Source organism: Dermacentor albipictus, chromosome 2, assembly GCF_038994185.2.
Source record: "Dermacentor albipictus isolate Rhodes 1998 colony chromosome 2, USDA_Dalb.pri_finalv2, whole genome shotgun sequence".
NCBI lineage: Eukaryota > Metazoa > Arthropoda > Arachnida > Ixodida > Ixodidae > Dermacentor > Dermacentor albipictus.
Window position 1 is genome coordinate 54,345,459 of NC_091822.1, and position 7,605 is coordinate 54,353,063.

The window sequence follows — 7,605 nt, forward strand, 5'->3', positions numbered from 1 at the left end:
ACCCAAAGTGATTTAGAATGTCGGATTTCTAACTTGATTACTCTTTGCGTCCTCGACTTTGGGAGGACGATGGAGCGCCGCGTACGCAACAGCATCAGCTTTTTCGCTGCCAGCAATGCTAATGTGGGAGGGAATCCATTGAAACTTTACTGTGAAGCCTTTGTTTCCAAGTTCTTTCAACAGGGCTAGTGATTTGCGCGGGAACTTGGTGAACGGTAGCTTCTCCAACTGTCGTGGAAGGCGTGGCAATAGCTGCTGCTTTGCACAAACTAAAGAGATTGACTCAACAGAATGTGGTCCTCCTTACGGACTCAAAAACCGCGTAGCAACAACTCGGCTCCCTGTCATTCTAAGCATATTGCGATCTCTCAAATACAGCGTGAAACTGCACCCTTATATAAAAAAAATAAAAGCAAACTAGGTAAAAATAGTATCTATCATGTTCGTTCTGTAGAAAACATGTAAAAATAACATCTACTAAAACCATGACTAGAATAACTTTGTCACTTCAAGACACAAAGATCAATTTACCTACTGCACTCTTTAAAACGCAACATGAGGCTGCATGCAGCCTCACGTAGAAAAATGCAAGTGCGCTTACGAATATGTAAAAGTAATCTGAATCGCGTTCAGTACGAAGCATGTGTAAATGAAATGTATAAAAAGACCTTACTAGAATATCTTTGTCACTTCAAGGCACAATGAGAAATGCATTGCATGGCACTCTCAAATACAGCATGAGGTTGCAGCCAAATGCAAACAAAAAAGGAACTACACCTGCCTGCACATACGAATGTACAAATATAACGTGAATTACCCTAGCAGGTACACATCAGTACAAATGTACAAAAAATTGCAATCACAGATATGGCACTTGAAGGCACATATTACACTCTTTTAAATGCAACATGATGCTGCAGCCATTCGTATAAGAATATATACAAGCTGTCTGCGCACACAAAAGTAGTGTAATCTCACTCACGTTAATTCAGAACACAAATTTACAAACGAAATGTATAAAATGACCTGCCTACCATGGCTATCACACTTCAAAGCCAGACAAATGTATTCCATTGAAATGCAACACAATGTTGCAACCAAAATGTAAGAGCAATGTGGATTATATTTGGCTACTGGCACATGTGAGTTTACAAAGGAACTCTCCCTCTTTAACTCAACATGCACAGTACATGAACAGAGACTGCAAGCGCAGTTTCACCTAAGTCTCAAAGGACAAGAAAGTAAATGCAATCTCATTCAGGCTGCCCTCAAAGAAAACGCATACATATATATATAAGTGGAATGAAGGCACTAGGGAGACCTGCTTAATAAAAAAAATGAAGACCTGCTTAATAAAAAAATGTGAAAGTGATCAATTATGCCACTCTAAAAAATTGAGATGTTGGAATGAATTGCCAAGGCAAATGAAAATGCAGTTGCTGAATTTCCGGTACAAACTGCAACTAAGCCCTTGGTAAACAACAGCCCTCTTGCGCTGCTTTATAAAAACATTGGCACAGTGGCACCATTTGGGTACAGTGCTTCTGCAGACTCATTCTATAACAAAATAGCAACAGCATACTGCTGTCATCTTTTCTGACAGGAGTGAACGGGATAAACGAAGGCAGCTGCTGCGTATTTTTGTCAAGTGCTTATATATCAGACTCGGCAATTACCTCCATCAACCGTGCTTTGCACTTAGCTGGTACTTGCCTGGCGAGCCTGTCCAGTGTCAAACCAACAGAAAGGTAAAATGCCTCATTTTCTGACATTTTACTTTCTTGAGGTGGCTCAGAAGCTGCTAATCGAAATCATCATTGTTTCGCGTTTTTTTTTTCTTAGCAACAGAAGTGCGTCCGTCAACCTGTAGGGGGGGGAGCCTGCTCAACGCAGTACTGCCCCGCTTGGCCTGCTTGTTCTTCCTGGTCGAAGCTGTCCTCGCACGGCAACGGAGACACGCTGTCAGTGTCGCACACTCTGCGCAACAGCTCCTCCTCCGTGTTGTCCTGGCATGGTCGCCACTTGTGAAGCATGCACGCTCGACACGGTTCTAAATAAAGAAAATTCGGGCCAGAAAGCCCGAATCGGGAACAGAAAAGAGCTGTGAGCACTCTCGCCAACAAAGTGCGTATACACAAAAGCAGACAATTGCGAATTACCAAAGTTGTCGGCACGTAAGCAGCACGGAAAACACCCAAATGTGTGAAAGTCACATATCAACACCATTTCAGTATTATAAAGGCGTTATTCTGACAGAATAAAATTACAGCTTACTGCAGCGACACACGGCTTCTGGATAACAATGCAACGGCTCATCAACAGCCGTCGGAATTTGACGCGTTGTAGCGCAAGCAAAAAAACAATGCGTTATAAACCGTGTAGTGAACACCATAATTCAGTACTAATTATCCCCCCAGCCGTCTATTATGCCGTAAGACACGTAAAGAGATATACGTGGCGTTTCATCAGTGTATTGTGGGCGACCAAATCGTCTACCTTGTTCAAAACTCTGGCCCCGAACCCGCAGATGTGAATTATGTATAGGGTTCCGTGTTTTCTGTATCAGAAAGCAGCCCCACTCAGAACCCCCCCCCCCCCCCCCCTAGAAATAAAGTGGTAAAGGAAATTGACGGACGAAGTCAAGGGTGCCTTGGTATAATATGCACGATATATTCACGATATGCACGTATAATTCCAAATATCGCACAATTGTAAAGAATAAAAGCGAGTAAACAACTAATTTTTGTAAGTAAAAGAATAAGTACAACCTTCCACTGAATTCTGTAAAATATACACACCGGAAATGTTGCACTTTATAGTTACAGTCCAACCTCGATGTAACAAAATTCGCGAGGTAACGAACTATTCTCATTTCCCGATCTTAGTTGCATTGAAAAGCCTGTATTTTCTTAAGAATGCGGGCGTCTCTTTCTCTGACGCGTACACACTCTCCGCGGCAAGTGCAAAGGTGGAGTCGAAATGATTGGTGCCTTCGCACGCATTTTATTCCCACGCGTCAAGCGCTGGCGGTCGCACAATCTCAAGTTTCCGAGACACGGTACGAAGCGCTCGCTCGCGTTGTGACTGCGAGTTCGTGGTCATCGAGTGAGATCTGTTAATGTTTGCCTGAGCGCGCGTGACACCGATAAAATTACGAACCTTACCTCGTGTAGTTTCCTCTTTGCTATCGTCATCAATGCTCCGCCTTTCTGGCGAAACTGTGACTTTCCTTTTCTTTCTTCTTTATATCTTTTTTTCCTCAAGAGAAATACCCGTATATTGTTACTTTCGTTTTTAATTTGTGGGCGCCGGCTGCGGCAACTAATCGCGTTCAGCCATGGCGTCGACGATTGACGGCATCGCGCAACGCAACAGACGCAAGTCTCGTACGCCGTGAATCCGGTCGATGCACTGCGACCGCCACAATCTGCACCGCATGCGTGGCGCGCATAACCGTGCTATTACGGCCCGACATTTATGCAATTTCTTTATAAGCGCTTACTAACAAATTACTTTCCACCGCGAATGCACGGGAAATTCGTGAACTTGTTTCTAAAGGAGGTATGAGTCACCCAACAATTTGCGGTTCTCCGCGAGAAATTGTAGTAGGGGGTCTGTTACATGGCTATACGCGTATAAAAAAACTGGGCAGTAAAAGCACATTTCTGTCCAAAAAATATGAGCTATTACTCGCAGCCTGTAAGCCACACCCTTGAGCGCCGACCGCCATGTTGCCACGCCATGTGTGACGTCATGTGCTGCGTGGAACCGAGCCATTGTCTGCTACAAAATCAGCCACCGCACCACGTGAGGTTGGAGCATAGCTGCCGTTTGTTCCTCCAGACATTGTGTGCCACGTCTTCGTTCACCGCCAACTTCGCGTGAAGGTGCAAGCGCCGAATCTTCGAGCAGCAGAAGCAACGAGGACGTCGTATGCGCTGTGCATTTTGACTTCGAGCCCATCACCACCAGCTTAAGTGATAAAATATGGCCTCCTAGATTCGCGCGCATATCTGGGAGGCAATGAACACAGAGAGCGGAGTAAACACGCTCAGCATAGATGGCGACGTCTATGTTGCGCGAAATGCTGCTGATGCTTTTGCGCACTCTATATATAGAGTACCGTAGCTTTATTTCTCATATTTCATGCAAGCGGCGCTGCTTAGCCAACCATTCACGGGTGACTGGCGCTACTTCACACAACGCAATCTGTTATGCGCGTAGATTGTTTTCTGGTATGCATTCCATGCATGCATGTTTCTCGGATTCATACACAACAAAACTACGATTTTGTGACGCTGCCGCAAGTTCCCATCAGTTCTTTTTTTTTTCCTCTATAGTTGCGTGCGGCGTACGTAAACAAATGCCCGCGCACATGTGTCCGCCGCACAAGGATATTGCGCGATGTACGCTTTTGGATGAACCTTTACTCGAACTTGCTTTATTGCACCCGACATCGGTAAGAAAATACAGCAAGGCTGACGTTTAGCCGGTGCATTGCCTGCCGGATGGGTCGGTGCGCGAACGCGGTCGGCATCCCGTCTGGTCGCAGCCTCAGCTTTTTCACGAGTATCCCAAACTCGGCGAGCAGGCGCAAATCGTCGCAGCAGCTGTCTTGCGTGAAGTGTTCCGAGAACCGAACAAAAGCGGTCCCATGAGCGCCAGTCCCTCCTGCCCAAATTCGTCTCCCAAGCCTTACGCTTGATGGGCTCCTTGGGGAACCGGACGAACGATGCGGAACACTCCCTGCTCAGTACGCTCTGGCACCCCACCGCGCTACATAGGCGCCGCGGAGGCATTGTTTCAGCTTCTGAAAGTTGGACAATTCCAATGGCGAGCTGAACGAAGAAATTTGCCCGCATGCGCGCACAGCTGAAACGCGGATTCTTCGCCGGACATGCATGCATGCATGCATGCTTGCAGCTTATGACGTCACGGCCTACGAACGTGCCAGTGTTGCTCGACTGTGATGCCCTCCCGCCCCCCGTTCGAGTGAATATAACATATTCAGTTACAAATTACAGGCTGGCTCAAATGGGCTAAAGTTTTGCCAACGTGTTCTTGAACGCACAAGGATTACCTCACGTAACACAGATTATGATTATGAATTAACTAAATACGTGATTTAACGAAGTTTATCGCTGCAAGTACAACTTCCTTACATTGACGTTCGACTGTATAGGGCTGCGAAAGCGGTGAGGGACTCATGATGTTAAGCAGCATTCGTGCAGCGAACGAGAAATGTGGTTAAAGTGCTCCCAAAGTATTCACTAAAATCATCCCGGTCTTATACGGCCGCAGTCATGGTCAAACTCCATTGTGGAGAGGAATCCCACGGGCGTGTCACTGCATACCCGGGCCCGCTCCTCTTGACCTGTTCGACAAATTTTCTATCTCCGTTGTAGCGGTCTCCCAGCCTCTTTCATAGTTTCAGGCACTGATCAACTAATGCAGAAAAAAGGAGACCAAAATGGGACTACACACATTGCAGCGATTCTGTATTGCAACTAAAAATGAATACGAAATGCAGCTTACCTGTGGCGAGACCACGCTGCTTTCCTATAGCGCTGCTTTCGTATGCGTTGTTCCGCTCCGTGTCGTGGCAGTCCATGCGTTTCGCATGAAGTACGCATGGATGGTTGCGAACTGCTTCGAGCAGTCGCCTAATAAGTGCATCCTTACTTGCGCTGTCGTCATCCACGGAATGTGAAAATGAAACACGGCCGCGCTTTCTGCACGAGCGCCGCACACCGCCATTTTGCCTTCTGGCCGCTACCGCTACAGCGCGCAGTGCATTCTGGTCTAGCAGTAGCCACGTGACATAAAACATCCTCTATCTCCACGTTGGCAGCGTTGAGCTCGCCAAATGCAGCAGGACACGTCGGCAACGCCGTGACGTCAGACTAGATTGTGCACTTTTCACCGCGTGCGCGTTACGCCGGACTTAATAAGTCCGGCGTGCCCTTAATAAGTCCGGCGTGGCCCTTAATAAGAGCTGCGCTCTAAAATGCATTGCTGGGCCCCAGCTGTTTTGTTTTATTTAACAGTGCGGGAGATGATAGTGCCCGCTTTAAAAAGTGTGCGGGAAGGAAGGAATGGCATACCTTCCCCCTTCCCCCAACACACACACGAACACATTTCTTTAGTGTGTGTGTGGGGGGGGGGGGGGGACTTCCCCGTTCCCCGGCAAACACGTCTATTAATAGACGCCGCTAAAATATAAAACCCGTGTGCTTTCAGGATGTGTAGCTCAGTGTATGTGCCTAGCACTCTACTCGCTAGGATTTTGGCAAACAATGTTCTGTTTCAAGAAGCCCGATATATTGTCACGTGGTAGTGACGTTAAAGAACACAGTAGCAATACCGTGAAAGACAAAACTAGGTTTTATTGGGCGAACCTGTGCCCACAAAACAGGCTACACTTAAAGCACAACGAGAGCGGCGAACACAGTCGGCGATCGTCGAAAATCTGATAAGCTGGTCAAGCGCGTCGGCTTTTATAGATCAGTCGTCGAACTGTCCAGAGTAATCGCTGGGGCTCGGATGCCGTCCTCAAAGTTCTACGCCATTCACGTCGCGCATACATGCAATCAGATTACACAAGGTTCGGCGACAACAGACAGCTGATAGAAGCATCGATAACATTCTAGAAACTTCCGATACATTTAGACGCGTCCTGCGCTGAGCGATAACATTTCGTGGACGGTAAAAGCGCTCACACGTAAAAGATAAACGAGTTCACGTGTCAATATTAGTGTGTTATTGATTAATGGAATAGGAAAAGTATGAGTTAGAGTGTTTCTGACTGAAAAAGAATGCCCAGTTTAGATTTCTCGTAATGGAGGGTCATTTGCCATTTGCTGCGCACCAATTACTTAAAGAGAAAGATCATTTTGCAGAACAATGTGATCACCAAAAGAACCCATTTTGCGGTAGACTATACAATCGCCTGCGAAGATCCGAATTTTAGATGATATAATGTTCGGTAAGTCATTGATAAACACTAAATCCAATAGAGGGCCAAGAACACTACCTTGAGAAACACCAGAAAGGACATCGGCAACAGGAGACGCGCAGTTCTTAACGTAACCGTCAGTGAGGACTATTCCTAAATATTTCCTGCTGCCTCATTTTTGGTATGATAGTTAGGGTCCACAGTTGTGCTCTTGTCAAGATGCCAGTAGGTCAAAGCTAAATGTGGAGAATTAAGGCACATTTCCACACTTGCCTACTTTGGAAGATTAAATTCGTAAAACTCTAAAGTGTTACCGAGGGAAGGAGGGGGGGGGGGTCAGCAATGGCACCGACTCCGCCTTTGTGGTCCTCGCGATTAGCTTAGAAGCTCGAAAAGCACAATGTGTTGCATAATGCCGGTTCCAGAAAGTTCACTTTGCCTTAATACAGAAATGTTACACGGTGAAGCGTACGCAAAAGTGTTGCGGTGAAGCATAACAAGCGTGGGAAGGGCCCAATTGTTACGGGACACAGTACGTATTCCTTAATTATACACACGTGCACTCGCCATTACCTGTCACAGTACGAGCACCGATATGCCTAATAAGTGTACTGGTAGGCATTCAGAGCTTTTTCAGATGTGTCTGTGGC

General features: G+C 46.5%; 1 long non-coding RNA gene across 1 annotated transcript; it reads right to left on the bottom strand.

The window, feature by feature from the left end:
• Positions 1-1,015: 1,015 nt before the first annotated feature.
• On the bottom strand, positions 1,016-5,785 carry LOC135901852 (uncharacterized). Its single transcript, XR_010564291.1, has 2 exons — positions 5,536-5,785; positions 1,016-2,050 (listed from the first exon to the last, which is right to left on the bottom strand). It is a non-coding gene; the product is annotated as an uncharacterized lncRNA (long non-coding RNA).
• Between the last annotated feature and the right edge of the window lie 1,820 nt (positions 5,786-7,605).